We start from the raw sequence: 15,161 nt of genomic DNA on the forward strand, positions 1-15,161 counted from the left end.
GTTTATATTGTTGTAGCTTTTTTATGTGTATTTTTAACATAAAGTAAAAATTTAAAGATTTTTTTTATAAAAAATTTCTTAATGTGAACTTTAAAAGTAAAAAAAGTCATATTACATAATAGTTCTCAATTTATTCTGCCTCAAGATATGAAATCATTTGTTTATTTTTATTTTAATTTTATGTATATGAGTGTATTGCCTGCATGTATGTAAGTTCACCCATGTCGTGCAGTGCCCACAGAGGTCAGAAGAGGGCATTGGAGCTCCCAGAAATGGAGTTATAAACAGCTGTTATCCACCATGAGGGTGTTGGGAACTGAACCTGGCTCCTCTCTAAGAGCAGCCAGTGCTCTTAACCACTGAGCTATATCTGAAGTCCCTTATTTGTGCATTTTGGAGACAGGGTCTCACTGTGAAGCCCAGGCAAGCCTAAAATTACAGGTATGTTCCACCATGTCACTGGATTTACAATTTCTTTTGGTCTTTTTGAGACAGGGTTTCCCTGAGTCCCAGCTGGCCTAGAACTCACTATGTAGACCAGGTTGGCCTCTATCTCACAGAGATCCGCCTGCCTCTGCCTCTTGAGTGCTGGGATTAAAGGCATGTGCCATCACACCCCTCGAAAAACTCATTTTTAATGCAAATAGCTGTTAATGTTTGCACCTGCATCTTCAGTGTCTGTATATCTGATTATTACTAGTGTCAGTCAGTTACTTTCTGAGATCCTTGGCACCTGAGCATGGATATAAATTCATCAAGTAGATTTCAATGGTAATATTTTTCATATCTACTAATTAACATGAAGCAAATTTTTATGCTTCTTCCTCAAATATAACTATTTTTTATTTATTGATTTTTTTTCATGTGTGTGTGTATTTCATGCAGAGCATCCCCAACAATCTTATTCATCTTTATAGCCACATCCCAAATGGCACCCTCCCATAGCTCCCCCGTCCCCACTGGAGCCCATATACTCTGTCCTCCCTGTTACTATCCACTGCGTTGTCAGTGTCCCCAGACATTCTCCAGTGCTAGTCCCTTCCCTGAGTCTAGTTGGCCTGTCTAGAGTCTCTTGTTTTAGGAAGATCAGCTCTTCTTCATCTAGCAGCAATCAATTGCCAACATTCCTTTAGATAAGATTGGGGTCTGCTGCTCATTTTCCCAGTTCTATGCTGGGTTACTGTCTGGGAGTCTCTTGAGCCACCCTAGCCAACAACTCAAAGGAAGGTATCTCCTGTCTGGCATTATTGCTTGTTATGTAGCTTTTAGCTATACACGTGGACTCTTAAAGAAATATATTGATCACTTTAATATTTGGTTATACTTTCCTTTTTGGTGTTTAAGACCATACACTTGGCCCAAATAAACCAACTTATTTTTACTCTTAAGGTCAATTGAGGAAGTGTTCCTCAGGGATAACATAGGCTTGGGAGGAGCCTCTGGATCCTTTCTTTTACCAGTTCCATCTATGTGAAGATAAGTTAAAGGTTCTGCTCGACTATGGCTGACTTCACTTGGAAGCATGGAGGAAATTTTTCCTCTGTGTTGACCCTCCTCTTTGTAAACTGGACACTGGTTCAAGTCCATCTGGTGGGGTCTTCATGGCCTCCTTAATCAAGAAGACAGGTGACTCACTACAGTTACAGGACATTTTGAGAGATGTTCCATAGTCCCCTGGAACTTAGTTAACCTTGGTGGGCAAGGAGCAAAACCTGTCCTTTAAGTCCCTCTGACTAGATTAGTACATACTGTTAAACATCCAAGAAGATAAGATCCACCAGTTTGGTACTTGTAATTACCATGAGCTATATAGATAAAGTTTGGGCAAAACACAAACTTTCTCAGACAAACCTTGACTAGACATAAATTTTGTTCTTTGAACTAGTTGTATGTATAATTTGTTGGTAGGTTGTTTGACTAATATGATTCCCTCTGGTTTTTTAAACCTAGCTAGGCATTATTTGTCTCTTTCACTGTCTAACCCTTCCAACATGGTTTCCCCATTTAAAGTGCCCCATTTTTTCCATTTTTTCCTTAATAATACCCTCTTAAGACAGATTCTCTTCAGGCTAGTTATTTGAACTTCCACATTCTTCTTTTTGTACTCATTCCTTATAAAGTATATAATCTACAGAAAGGCCATAAGCTTTACTTTAATTATAAACTTTATTTTCAGCATGTATATATGTATTATTTTGTACAGGTATTGTTTAAGACTTTTTTAAACAGGGAAAATGAGACCTATAGCTAATTCAAATCAAGTAATTTTTGCCTATTGACATATACAAATTAGTTTTATTATATAACATAAAATAATTCTATGCAGAAATTATTTTAAAACTAAAATCATTCCTTTAAAAGTAAAAACAATCCATACACAAGCAGATACACATATATGTACTCATTGATTAACATAATATTAAACTACATAAAATAATTATTCTTGGTAAATAACAATTAACTTTAATGAGTTTCTCAGTTCGATTTATGTTTAATACCATGTTCTTCATGGTAGTCTTACAAATACATTTCTTTAGTGCTTATACAAATATACTTTTTCAGTGCTCATACATTTTTTTCAGTGTGATCTTGTCATTTTAATTTTTTCCATTAAGTTTCTAGCAGAGCTCTTCAAAGTTGCTTGGTATGTTTAGGATACTTGAAATCCTTCTTACTCCATTGACCGTAAAGCTCAAGTATTAAAATGAGTAAGTGTTTTAATTCTAACATGCTATATCAAAATATCACAGTGACTAAACTCCGATGATACAGAAAAGAATCTGGGTCTTAGAGGTTGTTGCTGAACCACTGAATTTAAGGTGTACATATGAGGTGTTTCTAATTTTTAAAAAATATATGTTTATTTTATGTGTATTCATGTATTGCCTGCATGTAGGTAAGTGCACCCGTGTCATGCAATGCCCACAGAGGTCAGAAGAAGCTGTTGGATCCCATGGGACTGGAGTTACGGATAGTTGTTAGCTGCCATGTGGGTGCTGGGATTCAAACCCGGGTCTTCTGCAAGAACAACCAGTGTTCTTAACCACTGAGCTGTCTCACCAGTCCCAAGGTGTTTCTAATTTTTATACCAGTCTTCTGCAACTTTCTTTTAGTTGTACAGAAAAAAATTCTAATAGATGACTTATTTGTGTCCTTTTGTGTCTGTGTATACATGTGTGCATATATGCATATTCATGTGTGTGCAGGTGTACATATGCATGTGTCTGGGCATGCATGTGTGTGCTTCTGAGTATAGAGGCTGGAGGACAACCTTGAATGTTGTTCTTCAGAAGTTGTCCACCTTCATTTTTTTGAGACAGGGTCTCTTCCTTCTCTGAAACTGTCCAAGGGGGCCTGGGCTCTGCCTGCTTCTGCTTTCTCAGAGGTGGAACTGCAAGCATGCCCCACAACACTTAGCTCTTTTTTCAATGCAGGTTCTGGTGATTGAATTCATACTGGCATTTTCCTGACTGAGCTCTCTCCCACCCTAATATTTATATTCTTTATTTGTGAGAGTTTTTCAGTCATTTAAACCATATCATTATTTTCTACCAGGTTGAATTTGCTGCTGTAACATCCTCTGTTCCTTATTGTCTTTCATGTCTCTCACAACTTTCTTCAATCAATTTAGGTGTTACTTTAGTCCATTCATGCTACTGTAACAAAATAGCTGAGATGCAATAATTTATAAAATACAGAAATCTATTTCTATCTGTTCTGGAGGCTAAGAAGGCCAAGATCACACTGCTAGCAGGCTCTGTGTCTGGATAGGACCTAAGTCATGGAGGCAATTTTCTTGTGATATCCTCAAACGTTAGAAGGGCAAATACCATTTCATCATATTATGAAATATTTAGATAGAAAAGAAAGGATGACCACTGTGATGGGTAGGGCAAGGAGCTCTCTGGAGGTTCCTATGAGTTTTGGAGAAACACAAATTTTCAAATGATAGCATATATCTCTTTATATTTTTGCCTTGAATACAAGAGTTAATATTTGTATTTTACTTGTGCTTTATCATAAACAGTCTGAATATTCACACACACACACACACACACATATGTGATATAGAGTTTTGCAAGTGAAGCTCTTTCTGCTTAGACTGACTACTACTTCTTTCCTGGGTTGCCAACTATTTTTGGTAGCAACACTGTGTCTATTTTTATAGACCGTTGGGCAAGGTTATCCTTTTAAGAAGTTTAAGTGAAATGTGCTTATGAACAGGATGTCTTTCTGGCTTCCATAGTCCCTCTCTGTCCACCTAGGTCCTTTTCGAATCTTCTTCAGTCAGTGGCTTCAATACACACATTGGCCATATTTACTAACAAGAAATCATTTTAACAAAAATAAATACACTGGTCGGGGAGGCAGCTGTTGGTTGCCCAGGTCTTCGTTTCCCTTTCTTTCTTATTTTGACAGAAATAATAAATGAACAAATATAATTGTTGGAGAATATCCCTAAAGTGACTTTTTTACGATCAGTATTTTCCTAGTTTTTTCCCCATAAAATTTTCTTTAAAAGCACATATTCCTTCCACTGGCCATTTTTTTGTGTGTGTGTGTGTGTGCCAGAAATAATATTTACCACAAATACTATGGGGCATCACCTTGCTCAAGTTCACAGAAGTGAGCCAGCATAGAGCATACCTTATACTCTGTGAGCACTTCACAATATTTAGCTAATGGAGACATAAGTTGTCCAATGCTCTATAAAGAAAGACTCCTACTAATGCCTAGTTCGAGGTTAATTTATTTCCTAAGAAAATTTGTGTTTACTGTTGCTAGGGGAGGTAATTATTTGTTTTGAAAGTGTAAGATCTAACATTTAAGACAATAATAGTTATGCAGCAGTGGAATGCTGAGATTGCCTCTATGGAGTGAAAACAATGCTTCTCAAGGTCTTCAGAGACCCTGCATGGTTCAGGTACCAGCAAGGACAACGCAGCTGTAGTTGGTCATGGGCTGATTGTGAGTACTTACCTTTCTTCAAAGGCACCGCAAAGATTGAAAATCACACAGAAAAATAATATCTAATATTTGATCATTTTCCTTCCAATAATGTGAGTGTTAGTCTTTTGTTTGGGAGTTGAGGTCATGTTGGGAAAATAAATAGATTTTATAAGTACTTACTGAAAATGCATCCTAGAGCTGAAAAAGTAACTTTGTTTTGGAACAAATTGTGGCTTCCCATCTAGGAAGAGGAAACATACTGGCTTGGAAAAACAGATGAGGAATGGAGCAAGCATGCCGGTCAGTTACTACAAACTAGGTGATCTGTGCTCAGTTCACCTAATAGCTTCTCGGGAAGGTCAGATTATCATACCAGGATAGTATGAGGAAAGCAAATAGCTTTACTTGCCTATTCACCTGCTGATTGGTACCAAAATCTAAACTCCACGGATGCCCAAGTTCCATAGACAAAAGAGCACTATTGTCCATGAACATCAGATTGAGATGACTTAGGGTTCCTAATCAATGTAAACACTGTGTAAATAGTTGTTCTAATACATAATTCAGGGAGTAATGACAAAGTGCTTAAAAATTATCTGTAGAGTTTTCAGTACAGATGGAAAATTTTATCAACTATTTTCATGGGCTTACTCGGATGACAGGAAATCTATGAATACAGAGGGCCCACTGGATTTTGAGATGGAACGTTTAATGAGGTCACTCAGTCTCAATGAAGTCTTAATTATGTAGGGTACTAATTCAACACAAATTGAGCCACATAAAGAGAAGAACGTTAAGAAGATAAAAGCTTGGGAAAGACTGTGTGAAGGCACAGAAGAACCCACCCCACCAACACCTTGATTAAATTCCACACTCCAGATCTCTTAGAAAATAAAATTCTATCGTTCAATCCTGTGCTATTCTGTTTAAGCAGCCCTAGCTGACTCTACAATATACTTTACAGCTGAGAATTTATGTTTCTACTACATGTTATGTCCTTCAGTGGTAGCTTTTCACCAATACAATGCAAAGAGATATATGGGGAGTCAGAAAGGGAATTGACAGGCAAAGGCTAGTTACCTCATTCTGGTCCAGTATGATAGCTGACTCTCCTGAACTCAACTAGGTGAACAGAGCACTTGTCCGCATTCCTGTGGTAATTGTCCAACATCCTCTGGATTGCTTTCTTCATTTTCTCTTCTGAGACAGTATCTCCCATGTTCCTAGGTTTTATGCTTACTTCCTGTTGTGGTTTTATTATAGTCTTTCTTTACTTTGTGAGTGGAATTTCACAGGTTTTGATTTTTGTTTAACATTTAAATATTTCTCTGTGTTTCTACATGGTGACTTTTCTTGGCTGTACTTAGTTTTTCTGTATTACTACCTGTCTTATTTGTCCTACTGGTATGGTTTCCTTGGTTAAATGGACCAGTTTAAATTACCCAGTATAATTAGAGATAATAGTCCCCGATATAAAAGTTTTTTTTTTTTTGTTTTTTTAGTATTTTTTTGACTGAGTCTTACTATGCAGTGCAGGCTGACCTCTAAATCATGGATTCTCCTGCCTCACAAATTACAAATACGTGTGAACTATCATGCCTGACTCTGTGCAAAGTCTTAATGAGATTTCAGCATTAAAAAAGACATGTTTGCAAAAAGAAGCTTCTTTGATGAGTGGTGTACGGCATACTTATCTGTAACTGTAAGGATCTTTTTTTAGCATACAATAAAAAATTTCATTTGTCTAGAGATATGACATAGGTGAGATTTGCTCTAGGATCTATGGCATCTCCAGGAATGTGTATTTAGCTATATTTACAGTGCCACTCATAAGTTTCTTCCCATTGAGAGGGCTTTAAATCCAATTAGATAGCGATAGCCATTGATTACCCCCTTGGAAAAAATGCCACTACTACACCAATAGAGATAGTTTGCTGTGCCAGCCGTTGAGGTTATTAGGCTTTGGAACTGGACTGAATCATTGTTTGATGTTCTCCCTTAGCATCTTGCACAGTATCCTCTAAAACTATGAGAGTTAGTCTTCAGTGAAAAGGCTTCCAGGTCAGTTCCAGTTCCATTGCTTTGAGTCCTGTGTTTGAAATATCTCCTATCTTCAGCAACAGGGTCTTACCTTCAAGTTCTGGGAGGTAATCAAGGGCTATAGCAATAGCCTCTGTTATTTTGGGAGTCTCTTTCACTACCCTGTCCAGAAACTCAAAGGGAGATTTCCTCCTGTCTGGCACTGTGTTCCTTGTTATGTAGCTTTCAGGTATACTCATGCATTCCTCTTCAGATATTGCATGGCTAATACAGAGTTCCACAACTGATCACACAGAGAGAATATGTGTCTGAGAGATGCCTAGTCCTAAGTGACACATCTGCAGTGGAACATCTACACCTAAGGCTCATAGAACATAGTGAAACAGGGGGTAGAGCGAATACTAATACATTCCCCTACTGTTACCAGTGAAGTCTCCCCATTCAACAATGTGAGATGTACACAGAAAGTCACAACTGGCTAAGTTTTAGAGACCAAGAGACTGCAGAGTGTGTGTCCCTAGATAGACCATGTGTGCATGGCTCAGGGACCTTTGCAGAAGAGGGTGTACATAGATTTTAAGAGCTGGTTGGGTGCATGAATATAAGGAAACAGAAGATTTCGGGCCATTGGGAACTTGCTCATATGAAATTGCACAGTGGTGACAGCATGCACAAGACTCAGTCAGACAAAAACCCAGCATAGAACAAGGCAAATGAGCAACAGACCCCAACCCTAGTCAAAGAACTATTTACAACTAATCACTGCTGGATGAGGGAGAATAGATCTTTAAGGGAGTGATTCTAGATAGGCTGACTAGACTGCAGTGAATGAACTTGCACAGAGGGAAACTGCGTACAAATGTTTGACCAGATAGGACTTAACATAGATGACAGAGTGCATGAAGTCCAATGAAGTGGGGCTATGATGGGTATGCAAATGGGGAGAAGGGTCTGTATTTGATTAAGATATATCGGATAAAATATCATATAAAGTGCACAAAACTCAATAAAAATATTTTTTAAAATTATATGCTTGCCAGGCTTTGTGGCCCATGCCTTTAATCTCCAGCACTCAGGAAGCAGAAGCACGTGGTTCTCTGTCAGGGCGAGGCTAGCCTGGTCTATAATAGTGAGTTCCAGACCACCTGAGGTTACAGAAAGACTCTCATACAAAACAAACTAACAAACTAACAAACAGAAAACAAAAAAATGTGTATCCTTTTTATCTATTAGATAGTATTACATACTATTTAAGCTTTAGTTGGGGAGAATGTGTTATTGGTAGGTACAGCAAGTATCTATAGAATTAACAGAACAGTTAATGTGTACTGACATTGTATTTGCAATGTAAGACACCAGTTGGCATATCTTTTAGCCTGATACATCATCAAGCATGTGTATCATAATCACAACTTTTAGTACTTTTAGCATAAATACAGTCTTCTGTGCAAAACTTTCAGAAAATAACCAAGATTTAATCATCTGTTGAAGGAAAAGTCAGAGCAAGTATTATCATCTCACAGACTTGCTTTAAAATTTTGGCTTTTAGATGTTAAGAAATAGATGGGAAATGCAGAGTTATGAAATGAATGATGTGCCGCAGAGAATGTTTGTCCAGATGAATATGGAGGAAGGCTAGAAGGAACCAAGCCAACACTGGCATTAGTTGGAGCCAGGGGTCATGTCAGGAGTGTGCAATGGGCATGCTTGACCAGCAATGCTCCTATTCATCACATATCTCAGGTGCAAAGCAATTTGTAAAGGTGCCCCGAGGTGGAATGGTGCTATTCAACTCTCTTCATACTTGCAAATGTTACCTAAGATCATTCGATTGTAGAGGCAATGTCAATGTGTTTATGCTACATGTGGATATGGGCATATATTGAAACTCTTTTTCAAATGAAATAAGTACTGAAATCACCTAATGCTTTGATAGCTCTTTGGAAAAGAAAGCTTTCATTAGCTATATTTCTTGTTTTGATTTTACTTTTTAAAGAAATATAGGGTATAATTAAAGAGGAATGTTAGGTTTTCTAAGATGTCTATTAGTATATTCTAGGTTGTCTATTAGATAGTATTGCATATTATTTAAGGTTTAGTTGGGGAGAATGTGTTATTAGTAGGTACAGCAGGTATCTATAGAATGAACAGAACAGTTAATGTGTACTGACATTGTATTTCCAATGTAAGGCATCAGTTGGCATAGCTTTCAGCCTGATACATCATCAAACATGTCTATCATAATCACAATTCCTTGCACTGAAATCATCATAGGGGGTATTGAGAAGATTCAGGGTGGCGGGGGTACTCATTATCTTCAACATAGTGGCAGCGAAGGCAACCATAGTAGCAGGTAAAAGTCTTGGAAGAGATCTTTCTAAGGTGTCTCTCATATTTCTGTGTACTGATGGATACTGTCATACACATTTTTTGTTTCAAATCATCTTTAAAAAGACTTTTATGTAAAGAATACTCTTGGACTATGGAGAATTTTTCTTCCAAGAGGGAAAAGTTGTTTACTATGCCACATAATAAAGCCACTGTTTCCTCTAAGTAAAGACAAGCTTACTAGCTTTCCTCTCATATGCTATTAGGTTTTCCTGAGGTCAGAGTTCCTCAACAATCAGCTACTGTACTATAGACCAGGGTGCCTGGGTGGTCTGGAGAGACACTGAGCATGACCTGGACATAAGCTTCACACTGCTACTTTGCTGTAAGTAATGCTATCCTCTGCACTTGATCCTGCAATAGCATGTCTTTTGTCAACATTAAAACAATTGAGGCACGATTTTTTATTGAACAAGCACATGGGTAAAAAATCTCACATCCTTTGTATGTCTTTATAAAGTTCTAGAATCAGCGGAATTTTCATCACTACTAAAGTAGTATGAGTAAGTCGGAACACTGAAGAACATAGTATTTGTTGCTCTACAATGACCTCCAATTTGCTAGTTCAAGCTACAAAAGTAATTTAAATACTAAAATATGTGTTCTATTCATCAGAAGGCCCAAGATGTATTCTTTTCTAGCTTAGATTAAAATTCTCTTGTAGACGTCAATGTCTTCCTTTTATTTTAATATTCATTGCTTTTATTTTCACTTCTTTTTGATAAGTCTAGTCTGAGTTTGTGTATGAATTTAGCCATTCAAGTAATCAGCTACAAGTTGTATTGACCATCAGTTTCCTAAATGACAGAAGAAAAAAATCCATAAACTTTAGAGAACAGAAATGAGAATAAATAATGTACAACTAACCCAATGAAAAGGAGGAGAGGAGAAAGGAATGGAAATATGAGAAATAACTTAAAGGAAAATCAGACATGTTAATAATAATAACACAAGCAAATTAGGAGGCATATTATTGTTAAAATACACACAAAGGTCTTTGCTTATCTTTAATGTGTGCAAATTTATTGACAGATTTTTATAAAAAATAATTTTATTTATTCTTTGAGAATTGTGTATATGCATACAATGTATTTCCTCATATTCACGTCCTTTTCCCCTTCTCCAACTCCTCCTGGATTCCTCCTGAGCTCTGCTTTCCATCTTCCTGTCTTCTTTTTCCTTTATTATTTTATAGCCCATTGAGTTCAATTTGTGCTGCCCATATATGTATGTGTGTAATGTCATTCAGTAGATTATGGCCAACTTACCATAGCTCACATCCCTAAAGAAACCTTTTTCCCCTAGAAGTGATCAAGTGCCAGCAGTTCCTCAGTTAAAGTGTATTCTTGCAAGATCATCCCTGTCCATGCTACAATGCTGGCTGGCTGAATCGTGTGCAGAGTTCTGTAGACACTCTTGTGTCTTTTCTGTTGTGAGTATATGAGTGTCACAGTCTGTCATGTCCAGAAGGGAATGTTTTGCCCCAATTTTCCCTAACCTCTGGCTCCTACAATCTTTCCATCCCCCCCTCTGCGATGTTCCTTGACTTCTTGGGAGAAAGAATGTTATGCGTATGTCTTGTTTATGGTTGAGTACTCCACTGACATTTGTTCAGTGTTCCTTCATGAGTTGTGAGTCTCTGCATTAACCATTGTACACTGTACAAACACAGCTCTCTGATGAGGGATGAGAGATTCATTAACCCAAAGATATAGAGATATGTTTTAGAAGACAATGTGAAACTATGTCCATTTAGTGAAAGAATATTAGGTTAAGCCACAGGGCCCTTGAGTTCCCTAGCCACCAATTCTTGAACAGATTTACAGTACCAGATGAGTTTCCTCCTCTGGAGGGGGCCTTAAATTCAATCATAAACTGGTTGCTTACCTCCAAAACATCCGTGCCATTTATTACACACATGGGAATATCTTGCCAGGTCACCTCTTATTACCCCACAGTTTTCACATCTGGGAAAAACTGTTAGTGACTTTTCCCCACCAGCAGCCTATATAGTTCTTTTCAATACTATGAAAGTTGCACAGCAGGGAGAAATTTCCAGTTCTTCACCAGCTTGATGTTTCCAAGTCCTGTAACTAAAGTGTGTGGTATCTTCAGCAACAGGGTCTTATCATCAACTTCTTGAGGACAAGTAAGTACAGCCTCTAGGATCTCCCTTGAGTAACAACTCTAGGGTAGGTATCCGGTTCCTGGCACTGGGCTTTATATTTGGCACAGGAAATCATGCTCCTTCCAGAAGCCATAGATAAATAAAAAGCCCAGTTCTTTCAAGATAAGCTATCACTATATAGCCCTGACTGACCCGGAACTTGCTATGTAGACCAGGCTGACCTTGAAATCACAGACATTTGTATGCCTCTGCTTCCTTAATTCTGGGATTACAGGTGTACTCCATGAAACCCTTCTAGTGATAGTTATTTTATGTTTCTGTTTAAAAACCTTTTGATGTAAGCTCTTTGTATAATATATTTTCTTATTTTTTATTATATGTACTTCAGACTTTAAATAATAAATACCAAGTTTTAGCAGCATTTTACCTGATTTTGGAGTTTTAAAAGAAAAAAATTAATTTTCATTGTGCATTTAATGCTATACAATTATTAGCTTTTTATTGTAGTCTGAAATTTTAATCTTATAATATGGATTCTTTTCAATATTTATGAAAATTGGTCTTCAATCTATTCTTACTTATTTTATTTCTTAATTCTTCTATTAATAACAATAGGAATTTTCTGTCAATAACTTTTTTCAAACTGACTTTTAGTGCTGAAAAGCAGGTATTAAAAGTATCTCAGCATGCTTGTCCATATTTCCTTGAAATTTTGTCAATACTTTTTGTAATTCCCAAGACCATTCTGATATTATTGGCTCATGTTATTTGGATTGTCCCCAAATATTAGTTCTTGTATCATCATTAATGATCTAGATACACATGGGGATGACTTTGGCCATGAAATCTTTTTATTATGAATATATTAGTTCATTTTGGCCAGTGCATTATTTGAGCAATACGGGTCCTGTGTTGGACACCACCACTGCTGCAGGTGCACATGAGCAAGCCTCCATTGGCCTGGAAGCATTCACCTCATATGTTCATGAACCAGCCATGGCTCTTACAATCTTTCCTCCTCCTCTTCTACCATGGCCCATTAGCAATGGTGGGTGAGGTTCCATATAGGAGTCCCATCCTACACTCTACAGTCTCTTACTCTCCAAAACTTGGCCAGTTGAGGTCTTCTGTGTGTAATGTACTCTGATGTACATGGAATCCTCACTAGTGATGGTCTGACTAGACTCCAATGGACTCATTTATACTGAAGGACATTTGGGTACAAACTCCTGAATGAACAGGACTCAGCATGTATGGCAGAGTGCATAGGGTTTTGTGGGGGGGGGCATAGATTGGGGAGGGTGTCTGGATGTGAGTGGGAAATAGTGTATGAAACCTTAAAATCTCAATAAAAAATGCTGCTAAAAATAAAGAAAAAATTATTTGGTATTTAAAAATAATTAAAATGAGAATAGATTAAAACAGTGACTTATGAAACAATCATTATGAAAATACCCTGAAATATCCTCTTGGCAATTTGTTTTCAGATTGCCTAAACTTCATGCACCACTTGTTTCCCGTCAGCCTCATTAAGATAGATAGCAAAACAGGTGACAATTCATCCAGGATGAAGACTTAATGTCACACAGCATTTACATCAACAAGGCACCTTTCAAACCCATAAAGTTACACCTCTAAAAGTCTGAAATCCTTTAAACTATGGCTATGTATACTGGGAAGATATGAAGATCATGTTACTATTGTGCCCTACATGCACATGGGCAAGCGGTCTCACACATAGGAAGGTATTAAAGATCAAGAAAATACGTAGCAGAGACACAAAAAAGTGTTGAAGGGGCCAGAGCAGTGTTCAGCTATGTTAATTGTACTTTACATGAAGGAAATAATTCTCTTGTTTTGAGAGGTCCAACCTTCCTTACCCTCTCTGATGGCTGGTATCTGTAAGTGATACCAAGTCAATAAATGCCATTCAGATATTTTCCCATTAAATATATCTATGGTTTATGGTGATTCCTGGAAAACTGTATCTTAATTTGTTTTCTATTGTTATAACAAAATAATAGATAGTGAGTAATTTATGAAGAATAGACATTTATTTGGCTGATGGTTCTAGAAGCTGGGAAACTCTGTCTCCTGGTCAGGGTTTTCATGTTACAGCTTAACATTTCAAAAGCATCCTAAGGGGAGATAGAGCAAGGACACCAGCTTGACTTTTCTGCACTTACTATACAAGGGAAAACATCACAAGAACTTCCCTCGTGCCTCTGTCTGATTCTAATTATGTCCCAAAGTCCCCACCTATAAATATAACTGATATATGTGTTTGGTCGTTATGCTATAACCTGGGGGTGGGGTACATTCAAACTATTGCATTTAGCCTCCTGATGAGAAAGCCAAAGCACACACAGTGTACTTGTAACAGGTTTAAAGGATAGGATGAATGTTTCAAAAGCCCTATCCCAGAAATCAGCTATTCCAAGGACCTCTGGAAGATGTGACCAAGTGAGGCTAAACTGCTGGACTGGGAAGCTTCTCACTGCTTCAGAGTACCAAGGTAGAGACATTTTAGATAGAACACATCCTGCAGGAGGACGTTTGCAAATCAGCCTTGTATATTTTTTCACTTGAAGCTCAGACTGTCACATCTCACCATAGTGTCATGAGATGTGAGAAATCCTGTAACCTGCTAATTTGTCTGAAATAACAACAGCAATAATCTGACCAGTTTTCCTAGACTGTCTCCTTTTGAAGTGGACAGTGGTTGCTCCTGTTAAGATGGTGACATGTTAGGACAAGTGTGTAATTATTGTATCTGGCTATGGAAGAAGTATAACTTGAGGCTTTCCACACTGTGTGAGTAACACACTCTTACAACTCTTTGCATCCATTTGCTATGATTGGCATACTGGTGTGCAGGAAATTACCTCCAGGTCCCTTATTTTCTTTGGAGGGTATATTAATCATAAGTTCCATCAGCTGCACTCAAGTGTATTTATAGATGTCTAACCATCTGAAGAAATCACAATGAGAGTTATTTCAAATCTGTAACACAAAAGCTATGTGACAACCATAACTTAGGAGAGCAAAGGCAAACACACCAGTGTCAGAGAAGAGATACTTAGACTTTTTAATAGAACACGGATTGGATCTTCTTTTCCTTTTAGTACATAGGGCAGTTTCTTTCTAAGATTTTTAGACACACCATATACTCTTCCCTGAAACCCAAATCTAAAGCAAACAGGTTGATTTAAAACTATTAAAATATTAAATTAATTTCAGTTTAGGTAGATGCATTTATAAAATTATTCATATGCAAACTTACTGAAATAGTTACTAGTTCTAATAGATGACAATTTGAGAAAGTCATTTGAATTCTCCATGAGACACACCAAGAAAAAATAAATAAAAAATTCAAAACAAATTATCAGAAGACATTTCTATTCCAATAATGTGTTTCCTCTGAAAGCGTTTACATAGAGGTTCACACTGACCAAACAGCCAAGCTCAGCTATGTAATCATTGCATTGAGACCCACATTACCACACAGCATATAACTTTCTTTTACTTGCTTATTCTTTAGAGGGAGAGAAAAAGGTTTACTGTCTTAACACATAGAAACAAAAATAGGTTTAAAATTAAAGTCTTTATACTTAGAGTATATTTTCACAGACTTCTTTAAAAATGTCACCTTAAA

Source organism: Nannospalax galili, unplaced genomic scaffold (assembly GCF_000622305.1).
Source record: "Nannospalax galili isolate Female #2095 unplaced genomic scaffold, S.galili_v1.0 scaffold63, whole genome shotgun sequence".
NCBI classification, from domain to species: Eukaryota; Metazoa; Chordata; class Mammalia; order Rodentia; family Spalacidae; genus Nannospalax; species Nannospalax galili.